General features: G+C 44.8%; 1 protein-coding gene across 2 annotated transcripts in view; it reads left to right on the top strand.

Moving 5' to 3' along the window:
* Positions 1 to 15,645: 15,645 nt before the first annotated feature.
* The window catches only part of LOC122536389 (chaoptin-like), a 105,626-nt gene continuing 104,790 nt past the window's right edge, over positions 15,646 to 16,481 (top strand). For both annotated transcript variants that reach the window (XM_043668743.1, XM_043668739.1), the window contains exon 1: positions 15,646 to 16,452. The gene's annotated coding sequence lies outside the window, so the exon portion shown is untranslated. The remainder of the gene's footprint in view (positions 16,453 to 16,481) is intronic.

The raw sequence follows: 16,481 nt of genomic DNA, 5'->3' as shown, positions 1-16,481 counted from the left end.
GGCATCTAACAAAATGTAATTTTCGCTCACGAAACGAGAATTGCGCCTCGTTAACGATCGGCATAAACACACCTCTACAGGATCGAGAGCTCCTGTCTCTAAACTAATGAATTTCGCTACAGCGATTCGAGGTTTTAAACATTATTTCAGCACAGTACATCGCGTAAACGCACACTGTCGGAGTACGTGTTTGTATGTTCTTCGTTAAAGGGTTAAAGAAACACTTGGACCAGAATTTCTACGTAGGTGTTTGAAGGACGTGCGTTCGAACGCCGGTTCTTTGCATTGGCGATTAGGTGAATGGGCAGATTGGTCGGTGGTCGGGCAGCACAGAGCGCGATACGTCGATTCCAGGTCGCAACGTGGAGCGGAAACGCGTAACCATGGCAGAAGCCACCGGAACCATGTCAACCAATGGTCGTGCAGAGCGGAATACAGGTTTACAAAGCGGCCGTTTGACCGAGGTCCGCGTACGGCCACGCATGGCCGAACGAAAAGCGGATGAAGCTGCGAGGATCGTGGTTCTGCTACGTCCAGCCGTCGCCTGGAACGTTTAAAGCGTTCCGTCGTTGCGCCACGTCGTTGCAAATCCCGAAGCCCACGGACCGACTCACTCGCCGCTCGCGTTTCCGTCGAATCCGGCCGGGCGGACCTCTTCTCCAACGGCCGGACGCGAATCGCGACAAAACAAAGCTGGCCAACGTTCCCCCGGTTCCGTTCGCCGCGGCAAAGCTATGAATTCTACGGGGCGGAATGCCCTGTTTTGCAACACGGTCAAGAGAGGATGCATTGTTTCGGGAGAAAAGGCAGCGGTAAACGAACGAATGGCAGTTTTTCAGTTGCCGCGACAAGAGACTCAAGTATAAATATATTAACGTAGGATGGGAACGAGAACCGGGCCAAGAGATGGGCGAGCGAACAAAATTTTTTTCGACGATAAACGAAGAAAGGTAGGAGTGCAAAAGAGACACGAAGCGATCTATTCACAGTTGTATAATATAGCCGTTGTACAATGCATCGTTCCCTTGGTCGAAAGTAACTGCGTTTTTTTTTTTTTTTTTTCTAATGGATGGACATGTGTGTGTGTATCTTAAAAATTTTTTCGTCTGGAGTCAATTTCGAAAACGAACATTTTCGTACTTCGTATTTTACAAAATATGTACTGCTTCGGAAAAGAGAAAAAGCTGCTGCGCAAGCTCGTAAAAAGTATCTGATGTACATGGTGTCAGTGTCAGAATTGGCTTGCTAAATTTCACTCCTGGGGATATTAAATCGTTCTTGGAACTTTCTTTTGCCGAAGATAACTTTCTTAAAGTTGCTTGAAAGATGGTCAATTTATTGTCTAATAAAATTTCTGTCTCTCATGAAAAATTCACCTTTCATTTGCACGGGGAAAAAAACGTAGTTACTGCCCGATCAATTTAACATCACAGAAGAAAGAGGTCTCCGCTTTATTTTTCGAGATACCTTTGATACTTTTCCACTTTGATTTTAATAAGTCATACGGAAGTCAATCACTAAATCCTGATTAAAGACAATCTGTGTCAAGCAATCATTATACCTACAATTGTTCGACTGAAGGTTTCGACAGATAAAAGTATGTTTTTTTTTTTTTAACGAAAAACAACTTAGCGTCGATTAGCTCCGAGTACTTCACACGTAACTAAAATTATTTATCAAAGCGTATGACACGTATGACGTATTTACCAGATCATTTCAATCGGCGTGGTGCCACCTTCTCGATATAACTACATCTCCACGTTCCCACCACCGTATAACGACAGACAGAGTTATCGTATCGCGTTCCACCGGATCGAGAAAATCTTCGACGATTCACGGCCAGCAGATACTACCTACCGCGGTTCGATTATCAATTGAACTGTAACGGGAGCTTAATTGAAGCGTTAGAAATCCCGCCACGCGATACGATAACGTTTCATTGAACCGTTTAAGAATGCATCGTTGGGAATGCAACGTTCGGGACGCAAACGTCGCTTGACAAGATTAAACAGCTTGTTTCCTATTCCACGGACCGCGCTCATTTCCACCGAGTGTCTCCGTGTTCTCGGGGCCACGGAATCGATAATCGAAGCCCCATTAACGATCATACACCGATATCCAGCGCCGAATGGCCGCGAATAGAACGCAGCTTAGGAGAACCGGCGATAGAGGTGGGGGGAGGGTGCTCACATCCCCTAATTGGTCTTGTTGCGGAGGCCATCTTTCACCCGGGGCGTAATTGCGACTCGATTTGCATAAAAAGTAAGTACCCAGTAGCCGGCACCCGGGGGTTACGACTCTATCCGGGCAAATTAGAAGTTGTTCGAAAAGTTAGCGCGGATCTAACGCAGAGTGTCCGCGCGGCTAAATGGGGGATGATCGTCTAAATACATATCTCTTTTACTCGCTAATACGCTGAAAATGAAAAGAAAAGAAAAAAAAAACAGAAAAAGAAAGAATTCCTTCGAACGGAGTGTTCCGCGTCCCTCTCGTTTCTCTGTTTCGCGAAATTTTCACACTATCGGTTGTATTTTTCAACGCAGTCCTTTTTCAACGTTTCCTTTACCCATTAATTAGCCACGCTCCTTTATTCCCCCGTATGAAAGTACTTAGTTACTCGTAGCTTGAAGATGTTAATATTAATTTTGTTAAATTCGCCGGGGAAAGAATTTGGTGTGCAAATCCGACGAAATTAAAATTGAGATACTTGTTTGAACTAGCGAGGGAAAATCCTGGGACACGCAGATCGAGAAAATTACACGTGTGAGCGTGTGCTTTTGTAATTATATATAGAAGAAAGTAATTGGAAAACTGTAAATGAATTTTCTATCACAATCGAAAGAAGCACTCGTACAACTTTGTCACCGTAGAGTCGATCGCGACCAGAAAGGAACAATTCGCAATTTTCGCGAATCGATTGCAGATTTTTCCCTAGCCGATCTAAACGACTCGCGAGAGCATAGAAATCATTTACCCATCGCGTGTAATTCACTCGCGGCATATTAGCGAGTTTCCAATTAATCAAAAGAACCATCGGCGCCGATCAAAGAACAAAGAAGCAACGCCCGAAATGCAGATGGCAAGTGGCAACAGTTCGGCATAAATTAACCGACTTTCACAATGGACCTTTATACCCTGTGGCCCGTTTAACCTCGCGTGTGCAACACCTATCCAAGTTCATTGTTTGCGGTCGCGACACTACGCGTTGCCAGCACGCCCGAAAACGAATAGAAAGGGAGCGGCCTGGGGAAACCAGGGTTGAAGAGGGAGGGCATCGTATTATCCCGTGGCATTGTCCCCCGGGTGGCGTGCATGATCGGCACCAAGTAATAACTAGTGGATCTGTCTTCCGTGTGCAAACTGATAAATGGCGGTTCGATGATGCATTAAATAGAATCGCCGTATAAACGAGCGAGAAGGAATCCATTTTACTAATACAGGTGATGGGGCGATATCGAGCCGACACCAACGAAGAGACCATTTTATTTCGTTCATAGGAATGTCAGTTAGTGAAACAACAAGACCCGTAAATTTGCAATAATTCGCGAAATGTTAAAATATAATGCAATATAATATGATACAATATAATATAATGTAATATAATATGGTGCAATACTGACGCACGTTGCTTCTGCGAACGAAGGACGCGATAACTGCGCACGTGCTCGCGTTCGAACAGTAAACTATAATATATTTACGTGTGATCTGTAGGACTGCCGCGATCGAACTAACGCGTAAATAGGGTGGAAGATAAGGAAGACTCGAATGTATGTACACACGTGTTGTATTTCCGTGTAGGGGAAAGCATTTCGAACGTATGTACGTTGTTGTTCGCAATCCACTCCGTTAATTATGATTTTAACAATTTCGGGTATCATTAAGAATTATAATTAACATTAGCGGCGTTGTTAATAATTACTAAATATTACAAATAATTATCGCGAACGATTTTTTAAACATTGTACGTGTGCTAGAGGATTGTATTTCGATCGAGTAAAAATTTTAATAACTTTCGACGTTGCGAGGAGCTACGATTAATATTTATAGCGGGTGTATCAATGCTTCTCAATATTCCATTTCAATTTGCGCGATTTTAAAGTATCGTTTGACGATGCGAGCGAGCGGACACCGACAAAAATATCGTGCCTTCTATTACGTGGAATTGCTTTGCACGCGAATTACTTTGCCGATTACAATAATCTCTCGTGCGGAACAACGTTTCGCGAATTTACATGTATTCTGAATTTCGTAGGTTACCCATTCCTGCGACATTCTTCGTCCAACGTTCCTCCGCGTGAGAATTCCGTACGAAATCATACCTATTAACCACTCTTCGATGTTATTTATTTATTTCCAAGTGCTCTTTCGGCAAGATCGCTCGCGAAAATCTTGCAATTTGCAAATTGTTTCATTTCCATTCTTACAAACCTGACAATCTCTCGTAAATTCGAAATTATTCGAAATTGTTTGCCCGCACTCGAGCGAGAATTTTATTGGTTAATTTGCAAAATATTCGCCACATAATGAATAATCTAACGCACGGGGAGGGGAACCGAGAAAAGGAGACACGGTCCTCTTTGAATGATCCATCGCCAAAGCATCTCGTGCACACGTGCAGTTTAGTCTCGTGAATATTTACAGAGATACACTCTAACTTTATAGTATTATGAAGCTTCTGCCGGGGCTTCTGCCACGCGAACGAAACAATCTGTTTGTCCGAAATGTATTAATATCGTGCAGCAGCTCGCATAAATATTAATAAGCTGTTCGTATGACGGACCACGGGCGTGCGGCTCGACGACACGTTATTTCGATGTTATAATATCGAATGCGGTGGGTTTGGCCCCGCTGTTTACCGCGCGGAAAATATCGCGCCTGCGCCAGGGCATTAAAACCCCCGAAAGCCTCGAAAAAAAGCGGTGTATAATTTCCACCCTCGTTTCCCATTAGTATTTTTCTACGCGGAGATCAGACGAGAACAAGATAGAATTGCCGGGGAACTTTCTGGAAATATTTGTGAAATACTTCTTCAGAAATGAGTAACTCGGAGGGAGTAAAGTACACACGTAAGATAAAACGATGGAACTACCTTCTCGCGTAGTTCTAATTTTTTAGAAGCTTACTTTAGTTGCTTCAGCACCGCGCTGTTCGCACGGAAATTTAAGGGACGTTTGCATCTCAAAGGAAATAATGACTGCTTCGAAGGAGTATTGCTCGAAATTCGCCGACGTAAATAATGTTGTGTGAATCTCTTGAAATTTTGTACAACTATCGAGCCGAGAAGGACGACGTAACGACGAAAAATACCGTGCAATCTCGGCGCTCGGTTCTCCTTTTCATTCAAACTTCAATAAAACGGCGACGATGGATCGTGCGTCAAGTTTTAAGAAGTCGTTTTGAAGGAGCAAAATTTTCAGTTATTCAAATTCGCGGTGATGTTAGTTTTTGAAGAAAAAAAAAAAAGAATTTTTTCAACGCGGGCGGAATCGCTTGAATCTGTGAAGCTTTACGAAAGGGACAGTCTCGACATGATGTAAAAATCTTTTTGAAGAAAATCAACTAAGCATTCCGAAAGTGGAAGCTTTGCGCTTTGAAATGAGTTCGAAGGGACTTATTGCACGACTTATTTTCTTTTTCACGGGTCGTGACAATCAGTAAGTCTAAAGTTTCGAGTGATAAATTGTTGTTTGATCGTTGCAAAGATTCGATTGGGATAAAACTTGGATCGAATTTATTATTCGTTGAATCGATGATAATATTTCACGAATTGTTTGAATTTTTGATTCAGGATCTCTTCTCTAGGAAAGCTTCTCGATTTAAAAAAAAAAAAAAAGAAAGATCCTGACGTGTCTCAACAGTGTTTAATTCAACGAGAAAATATTTCAGGGACGTTGAAATTTAATTAATACAGAGGCTGCGCAACAGCCTTGACATCCGTCCAGCCTTGAGGGGCCAGGCTGGAAATTCTTCTATTAATTCCGCGGCATGCACACTTTTTACACACCGGTGCAACACGAACTATGTTGTATCTGACAAAGTTGCCGCCTTAATTTATGATAATCTCGAAGATCCTACTTGAATTGCATTACGCGAGGTTAAGCACCCCGTCGTTATCGGTTTTATTCATGCATCGAATAACAAACTTCCGGTTGTGAGTTGAACAGATCGTGCCCAGGAAAATTAATGCGAGTTCCAAGTTATACAATTACGCGTAGAAAATTACCTCTGGCCGCGATCGCTAATAGAAAACCATTAAACTCCCTACGAAATATCTATTATTGCCAAGGTAATAAATGCCTGATATTGTGCCTGCGAATCGGAATCTCTTCCTCCGCGTGTATTCTCCTGACGTTCCTGTTCTTCTGATGCCACCTCTGGTTATCCGCGTCTCTTCCAAGCCACTTTTAACATTTATCGGGGAAATTTCTTCGATAGATTGTTCAAGATATCATTGGTTTTCTAACAGAACTGCACTTTGCACAGACAAATTCATACAGTTTTACAACAGATAAAATTTAGTTAGCAGACTTGGATTTTGAAATTAAAATAAATACGTACATATGTAAATGTCGCTAAGAAAAATATTTGAATTGCCACTTCGAGCCGCTTCGAGTGACTGAAGAGAAGAGAATTCACAGATCAAAGAGCCTTATCAACGTATCGACACATTCCGACGACCGATCGGAACTTCTACTTTGAAGTTTCAGTTGCTTAAAATTCTTCAGATCCTCAAATTTATCAACTGTACCGACAAATCACGCACTCTCCGTTATATTATGTATCTGCCTTGGGCCCCGTGTCTCGGCGATCGTCACACGTCGGAGTAACGCACGCTCCTTCTCGAAGAGGAGAGGAAGAGGAGGAAGGAGCACGGCGGAAGAGGTGCTCGCATGGTTCAGAATCGGAATTAAATCCCAGCGGTATCGTCGCGGCGTGTTTGCGAGGGAGTAGCGGGCCGGAACGCTCAATCGCAATTCGCCCGAAAGCGAGCTTTGTGCCTGCCACGTTTCCGGTAAACTTCTCCCTCCCTCTCTCTCTCTCTCTCTCTCTCTCTCTCTCTCTCTTCCTCTCTCATTCGCTCGCTCGCGAAGTCGTAGGCGTTCCAGGAAATTTCGAACAGCGGTTGTACTCGGCCACGATAAGCCGCCCTCCGGGCGAGACGACCCGTTGCTCTGGAAGCAAAGGAACTTGCCAGACGAAGAGCCGGCGCACTATCTAGCAGCCACGATCCGACGTAATATTACCGGGGCCGAAGCTTTCTCCGCTCGGCTGCTTATTATTCGGCCCCCAACGTGCACACCACACAGGGCGTGCAGTCGTTGCACCAAAACGGGGAAGGAACCACCGATCTTTTCGGAAGGAACCACGTACGCGAGTCCTGCTCGGGTATCAATGGAATCGATAAACGTACGCTGCCACGCACGTCGAGAATATTTGGCCCAAAATTGCAACATTTTCTCAGTTTTAAGTATATCGAAATATAACCCAGGCAAAATAATAAATTTATTACTTCTTGGTAAACTTCTATCCAGCGATACACCGATGAAATCAAAAAGAAGACGAATTATTGTATACGGTTTGGTCACTCGTTATGGTCCGCGAACTAGTTACCAACGCAAGAGGTTAATTTCACGTGAAACTGATACTCTCGGTACGACGCTGTTTCGGTTCTCTAGAACTCTTTACGAATCGGAATTTCCAATTTGATTAAACGTGACAGCTAATAATTGTGGTATTTTTGTTGTGTGCAAACGTGGATCTACACATAGATGTACAACAGATTGAACAGTTTTTCACGTTTCGTCCAGGACTTTAGAAATTCCCACTAGATTTTGTCATTTCTTTTTTATTTGTGACAATAATATATAATACCAAGTGAGGATTTTCTAGAGTATTGCTCTATCATCGAGCACAATTTTTTTGTCTCTCTCTCTCTCTCCCCTACCCTTGCTTCTCTTTCTTCTTTGCTACAATTGATGCACAATAGGTACTTCCAAACTCAGACCATTCGCGCGAATGTGTGCGATCCATAGCTGGGAATCGGTCCGCTGCTTCCCCTAATAACCCGTTTCCCCGACAATTTAGATCGGTTGTTTTTCCCGCTAGCTACACGCATCCTCCCACCGTTGCATCGCTGCGAGTAAAATTTCAATGGTTGTTGGACGGTACATCGGGACCGGGCGCACTCTCCCTCTGTGCATGAATTGCAAAACATTGTCACGCGGCGCGACGCCGCCGCTATTCTCCCGTGGGTTTTCATCCCGGTGTGAAACAATGTTACGCCGATATTCGATGGACTGGTTTGTTTGCGCTGGCGACCACGCCGGCCCATGAACAGCCCGTGGAATATCACCGTCGAAACTCATCCGTGAAGTGGCCGACGATGATACATATCAATCGGCCGAAGACGTGTAAACGCGGTCACCAACGATCCGCGTTCGTTCATCTCGCTGCCCGTAACGAACCGGAATTTCTACCACAAGATACTGGCGACTCGCGTGATTTGCTTCGCCGATTGATTGCTCGATTCCGGCTTGAATTTGCAAATCACGCGAGAGAATGGATATCATTGAAAGAATAAAACCTTCGTAGAGGATCGTTTTGTAAGATCTGAGACAAATCGTAAGTCGGGGGTAAAGTAGAGCGAAGAATCTTTCATCTCTCCGCGAGGAAACTATACCACACGAATGACGAATACTTCGCATTCGAGCGAAGAAGCAGAGTTGAAATTAAAACAGAGTTGAAAGAAACGTGAGAATAGGTTGACCCGTTCCTTCGGAGATGAATGAGTTTCTATCAATTTAATCTTATCTCTGGAACGACGAGAACGAAAGAAAGAGAACTTCCACGGATCCTTTTCACAGCCATTACGCGTCAAGCTTTTTGCACGGCTTGAAATCGTTTCGCCGAACGCAGAGAGTTGCTTATCTAAGCGCCATTTGCTCGGTTACGAGGTATGTAATTCTTTCGCCGTGTGAAAAACACCTCGCCTCGCCTCGCGAGGGAGAACCTGGCCAGGTCAGGTGATCAGGCGCAATCTGCATGCGATCCGCGGCGGTGCACGCGAGATCTCGCGGTTCCCGCGTCGTTTCGCCGCTTTTAATGCGTTGCTTTCCCCGCAGCATCCGGCAACGATCGACCCACCGACCTCGTTCGAGATTTGTCACACGATGCGCGGATTTATAGACGCAGCACGTGTATCGCGTTCATTGTTATTCATCGGCGGACGTAGATGACAAGCCAGGAGCGACTCGTTAAACAGAGCTAGGAAAAGGAAGGTACGCGCCTGCTGGAATATTCATGCGAATCGTTGCCGCGTTTTCTTCTCTGGGCAACGTCGTTTGCGACCGATCGGGAATTAATCTGTCTTCGTGTCTTTAATCCATTATACGCTGCAACGTTTCATTTGAAATTATTTCTCAACGATTTGCATTGCGGAATTCCAATTTTCTTCACGTCGCAACTGCGAAAGAGAATGATAACGATTGCCGGAACGGATTTTTGGAAACATCCACTTGTAGATTTGAACGAAGTTTCGATGTGTTCGTGGTGACGAACGATAAACTGCTTGGCTCTTAATTTGAGAAATATCTGACAATATTGGTTTCTTAATTTTTCCATGGAAAACATTGGGGGAAATATTGTTGTTATTAGGATGGTCTTCTCACCTCGTAATTTATACAATTTAGGGTGGGTATACGTGCTCAGAGTACGAGGTACCGGAAACGTCCGACCGGGATATCGCTGAAGACCGATTGTCTTCCTCGAGTTTTCTGTATTGGTCCCCGGTCGTTGATTTTGATATTTTACAGTACGTTTCTCAAATACTCGCACAGCAATGTAATTTTCTCTTTAATCCATCGAGGAGACCAACCAATTTCTCTGAACATCATAAAACTGCAAAGTCTTGGCGAAGGAAGCATTGAGGGAACCTTTGGAATTCCAATTTTCACCGAATCGCGAATAATTTGTTTTATCATCCTAATGTTTTCTAGAACGTTCATCAAGATAAGAATTGTAGAGCGGTGGTCCAATTTCGAAAGTTTGAATTTACCAAGTTTTCGGAATTGGACAACAACTCCAAGCACTGGACGAAAATTTCAACAAGCGAAGACTAATATTAAGCAAATCTTTGAAATTCAAACTTTCGCTCAGTGATTTGTTGCGTTTGTTGTCTCCCAGGGTTCAAGATAAGATCAGTAGAGTGATAGTAAAATTCTGAACTACTTCCAAATTTCAGAATCGGACAAAAGTTTTGAGCACCAAACGAAATTCCAACCAGCGAAGATTAAGACTAATCGACGACACTTGTATCAAAGTATCATCTTTGAAATTCAGATTTTCATCGAATCGCGAATGATTTATCGTCTCCGAACGTTTTCTAGAACGACCGAGATATCAATTGCGATTCAATTCTGAGAGAATTTTCGAGTTTCGGAACCGAAACGAAAATTCCAACTAGCGAGGATTAAGACCAATCGAACGTTCGCCGAGAGGCAAAACGTTAGAGTCTACACAGCGTCAAAAGTGGAAATACCGGCTCGCTCTACGTCGAATGCTTTTTCTCGTTTTCCCGCCAGGCCACACATTCGACAACGTGCAATCGTATTTCACCCGATGTCCGGCACTTCCGATCCAGCGAGGCTCGCAGGACCAGCAGGCGACTTTTTGTCCGGGCGTCACGTACGCGATGACGGCGACGACGACGACGACGACGACGACGGCGACGACGACAGGGGCAAAACGGGTGCGATTTTATATCGGAGAATCCCAGTGGACGACGTCTGCATAATCGTCGGCTGTCCAGCCGTCCACGATGCTCCGTTCGACGCGTCATAAACATGTTCCCCACTGAAATTCGATGCCTTTGTGCCGAGTTTCATCGACAGACGGGAAAATATTGCCGCCGTTTCACTGACACTTTCAGTCGCCGGCAGCTCATATACGGCGTTGTTATTTGATTTTCATTAAATTCGATCGTTGGCGAGTTGCTGCGAAATGCAACCTATCCGCACGCGAATGGTCTAACATTAATCTGTATCGGTGAATCAGCGCTAGATAGCATTGATACTCGAGGACCGGTGATGGGCTGGTGCAATTTAAATATAGAAAGAGAACGACTGTACATTTATAAAACAAGTGAAAGCGAATTGATAACGTTTGATTAAAATATGATATATAATTTAGTCGTTAAATTAAGTTAACAGAAATATAACAATAACAATTGTAAATACATTTCTCCTCTCTGTTCGTCGCTCAAATATTTCACTCAAAAGTCTCAAGGAAGTTATTATATTTGCTCTAAAGTTGAAGAAGAATGACGAAGAAGAAGAAACTACGTTGCAACAGTTCGTTGCATAACTCGATGCATAATTAACAGTCTATCGACAATTTCATAAAAAAATAACTCGTCGAGTATTAAAATTCTGTCAAAAATTGAGACAAACCTGACCAAGAGCGAGTCGATCCTCGGCTAGTTCCATGTTACAACGCGACACGCCATAGAAATTCTGTCTTGTTGACTCTCATCCTTTCTTCAAGGGATGTCGTTACAACACTGGCGCTGTCGGATCCTGCGCAAACTTCCAGCCAGAAAATTCGGTATCGCTTCGGGCGTCGGAGAGGGGGCGACGGGTTTGAAAGACTGGCGCGGAAATTGCCGGCTGACCTAATCTCGCCGGCGCAGCTTTTCCGCCAGCCCATGGAAAATTCGAGGCTTGCGGCTCGTGTTCGACTTCTTGTCTCTCACGTTTCCTCGTGCGCGCGTCGTCGAGATGGGTACACAAACACACACATACACACGCACACACACATTCCACGCTACTTTCTGAAAAAAAAAAAAAAAAAAAGGAAAAGCTTCCAACGTGAATCGATGCGCGATAGGCGTGTCTCCTTCAGGTCGTGAATCGAGCGTGTCTCCCGCGCTGACAGCATGGAGAAGTCGCGAACATATACGCTCCTGACTCGCTTCGAAGAAAGTCGTTTCATTAATTCCGTGTATCTGTTTGCTACAGAACAAGCTCCCGATTTGGATAATCGAGCGAAGCTCGCTGCCGTGGATATCCGGTTTTGGTTTGGACACACGCCGTTGGGTGCACGTGATTTTGCCCGGCTGCGTCTGAACCCCATCTCAGAAAGTCGTACGGAGAATCGAGGTTGTCATGCTTTGCCGACTGTTATTGTTATTATTATTTTTATTTGCGTTGGACCTGGCATGTATATTAAAATTTGCGCGTATGTTACCGCTCGGAAATACACGAACGCTTGATTCATCTTTCAATTAGTTATTCTTTTTATTTATCATATAATTAGTATATTTATTATATAATTAGTTAGTTGATACTGGATTTTTGTTACTGTGGCTTGAATTTTATTTACGTATTTTTGAACTTTTGCTCCCGCTCAGTATCAAGTAAATGCGTTAAACGAGAGACTCGATATCTATTCTTTGACATTTACCTTGTCAATTTTTGATAGGATACGCAATAATTTACTCTATCAAACGATCCCATAAATTATGTAATTTCCATGACAACGAAACTTGTCACGATGGATACCATTTTGTACAACTGAAATACAGAATTTAATAGAAGAGACGTCGCCGATCGATCCTACGAATAAATCCTCGTTGTATTCTCATCCCACACACGGGGACGTGTTTGAATCTTAGTTATACAGGATACAGGTAACTGAACGAAGATTCGAAATTAGCCGGTACGCGGTTGAACCGGCAGGAAATATCAGCAACAGCGTGCGAAGCCGCTGTCCCCTCCGGCGAATCCCTTTAAAACGCACTTTCAAAGCTGCAGTCGCGCGAATCGCGGTACGGGATATTCACGGTCGAATTAACGCGATAACTTTAACCAGCCAACCCTCGACTGCGAACGTGTCTTTACCATAAGGCCGAGGGAGTTGAATGCTCGAGCGTCGTAGTTTTCTGCCTTCAGCAACCCTCTCCCACCCTTTCCTAGTCCAGAGAGTCTAGCCTAGAGACAACCGAGTGTAATCGACTCTCTTTCGTCAATTAGCGAGAAGTTAGGCGGAAGAAGAGGATCAACGGTGGCTTGCGAGCCCCGGATACTTCGGAGACAGACAATTTGCCGCGAGTTCGGCGTTCTCGGCGACTAAGGCTAAGCCGGAAATTACACGGCATCTCGAGGAATTTTCGCGGGATATCGGGGGTATCGACGCTACAGAACAGGCACGCGTGCTCCACGCGCCAATTTCGTCCCGCTTTCGAGGCACTTTTGCCTTGGCAAGATCGTAAAATTTCCCGGATACACCGTCACGTCTCGAGAACACTATAAGACGATCAAACACGTCCGCTCGTCTTTCAGAGATCCCTATTAAATCGCCGCGCTTTATGAAGACTTCGTGCTCCACTCACGATTATCGCGACAACGTCTTCGTCTTTCGTTCGAGGACGTTTCTGTGCTTTACGACTCTGGCGCGGCGCGTTCGAACGCGTTGAATTCCATCGACGAAAGCGCGAAAGAATCGACTGGCAGACTGGCGAGGAATAGGAAATTTCTCGGATCCCGTCAGAAGTTGTAATTCACATGTAAATAGAGCTGATGGCTCGATCGTTTTTCGTAAAATCGCTTCTGCTTCTTGTTAATTCTTTCTTCAATTTTGCGTTGAACAATTTTTTGTTTGCCAAATTCTACGTGAAATTGGAGTACAAAAATTCGTGGATTATAATAAGATGGAAAGCAATTGTCCATCTTGTTTGGAAGAAATAAATTTCGAATCTTTCGAGTACGATAGAAACAGATCGAGACCATGTACGTATTTTCTCAAAACGAAGCTCTTCAATGTTCGTCGCGCATACAGGCAACAACAATGTTTTTCTTCCATTCGATTTGTTCATTTATTATTATTATAATAAAACGATTGGTTTTCCGTTAAATCTCAAGGAGATAACACGATGATTAGACTCAATGTTTCAAAAAAAAGGAAACTCTAAGATTTATTCATCGCTATTTTTTCTACAATTTTATTCGACGAATGAAAGTATCATTGCTCGATCGTCGACGAGGGTTCAAAATCGCGCGCACATAAGTCACCAATGTTCCCTCGCAACTAAACTTTCGAAATCCTTATCACCCTGTACTTTTACGAACTCGCTCGTGTCTGGTCACCACGAATACGTAAACTTTGACCGTTGACCGATTTCACGATTTCCGTATATCTGCAGGGCAGCTCTCTCTCTCTCTCTCTCTCTCTCTCTCTCTTCACGAAGAATGGAGAGAAGCAAGAGCTTCCTGCGAGAAACTAAACACGTTTGTCCAGCACTTGGAAATCCGGATCATCCCTCGGAGAACAGGATGTTTCGCTTCTATTACCACCCTCTTCGTTTTCCTTCGATAATCAAAGTATCTCGCCCGATCCGCAAGGAGAACCGACACAGACTTGTTACTGGTTCCGTACACCGTATGAAACTGTACCGATAAACCGCCGATGGTCGGAGAAAACACGATGACGAAGGCAGAGGTTGGTCAGGAAAGGAAACGCATTAAATGGCAAAGAAGCGAGGTCAGAAGCGTGTGTGAACTCTCGAAAAGAGTACGAAGAACTAAGAAAGAGAGAGAGAGAGAGAGAGAGAGAGAGAGAGAGAGAGAGAGAGGGAGGGAGAGGGAGAAAAGTGGAAGACTACAGGAAGAGAAAAACGCATCGAAAACGAAGAGAAAAGCGAGGTGAAACCCACTCGGTGGAATTTCTCTTTCCGTCTTCGAATGTTATTTGTATCCGTCCTCTTCTTCGCCTCGCTTCCCCTCTATATGGTGTTCCTTGTTTTCCTCTTTCTCTGCCATCTTACTCGATGGCGATGGGCTGAAGAGCGCTGCTTTGAGCTATTTCACGAGTCGGTATATCCGTGGATAATGGCGGTCTCTGGCGACTTATTAGAAATCTCAAAGAAACGACAGTATCGGAAAGGAGAGTCGATGAATATATCATCAGGATGTAACATGGCCTGAGAAAAAATAATACGATGGAGCCTCTGTACTCGACTTGTTTCGACTCAATTTCAATCGAACGTCTGTTGCTCGAATCCACTTGTTTCAATTTCTATTGCACGAGCTCCAATTATATTTATTATATTACAGTCGAGGAACGAGTAACAATTTACACAATTTAACGTGGAATGGAGTTCTGCCTGGTATCTTTGAAAAACAGAACAGCAAACAATCTTCGAGCGCTCCTCGTCAAAACCACCCCTTTATTGCCAGTTTTCTCAACTCGACAAAGGAATTCGAACTTCCTTGCCCGGCCGAGAATTCTGCGGAACAATGTTTTGGAAAATTTTTGAAAAACCAGAGAACCCAAGCAGTTTCGCAACATTCGTCAGAATCAGCCCTGTATATTTCGCAACTCGACGATAGAGTTTAAACTTCCATCTCCTCCAAGAATCTTGCGGAACAATCTTCGAAAATTTTCAAAAAACCAGAACGACAGTGTCTTCGATCCAAGGCAGGATACATACGTATCACGATATTCCCAGAACCACCCCTTTATTTTCCGCAATTCGAGGATAGACTTCAAACTTCACTCGACAAAGGAATTCAAACTTCTCCACTCTCCAAGAATCCTGCGGGACAATTTTCGGAAATTCTTTTCGGCAATGTATCCAACATTCGTCAGAAGCAGAGCCCTTTATCGGCGGTTCGTCCGCAACTGGGTGGCAGAGTTCGAACTTCACAAGGCCTGGCCGCTGGCGTGCGACACCTTTAAATTCGAGGCGACTGGCACAACCTCTGTACGACTAAATCGCTCGAAAACTCGCGACACAGAGGATCGAATGCCCATCGCTACACCATCCCGGTCCCTTCGTCGTCTCCCGATCCGACTCCCAACTCTGTCTCTCTCTCTCTTTCTATCGTTTTCCCTCTCCTGGATTCGGACCCCATCGTCGACGTTCTGCTCGTCCCAACGCTCTCCCACACGCCGCCCCGGCTTCTCGTCCAGCGTTCAATCGAGCCTCCTCCCTCTCTCTCGGCGCTCTCTTTCCCACCGTGTCTCTCGCCACCCCTCGCGTCTCGCGCCGGCTCCACCGCTCCCAACCGAGTCGCAAGCTCGCAGTCCGCCGGCGACTCTTCAATGAGAACGACGGCTCCGTGGCTGGGCGAGTGTTCTCACCGGGTGTCACGTTTCCGTCGACCGAAATATGTAAATGCGTGTGCCCAAGAGTGCGTGTCCCTGCTCGATCCACCAACGATCCACCCGTCATCGAACTGGGGGAGAATCATCCACGGGAGGTTCAGCTCATCTCGCCTCGTCTCGTCTCATTTCGTCACGCGTCGTGTGCCGGTGTTCCGCTCGAAAATTTTTCCAACGCCGCGCCTCGTCGTCGCTCACTTTTGCACGCCGCGAGTATCGTCGACACATCGTCGTCCACGTTTTAGGAAACACGGATCGTCGTTGATTCGACCACGAAGATCGTTTCTACTCTTGGTACGCAGCTCCTCTTCTCGCGGTCTGTG

The sequence above is a fragment of the Frieseomelitta varia genome, unplaced genomic scaffold (genome assembly GCF_011392965.1).
Source record: "Frieseomelitta varia isolate USP_RPSP 00005682 unplaced genomic scaffold, Fvar_1.2 scaffold_828, whole genome shotgun sequence".
In the NCBI taxonomy this organism is placed as follows: domain Eukaryota; kingdom Metazoa; phylum Arthropoda; class Insecta; order Hymenoptera; family Apidae; genus Frieseomelitta; species Frieseomelitta varia.
This window is presented reverse-complemented; position numbering and strand designations above follow the sequence as displayed.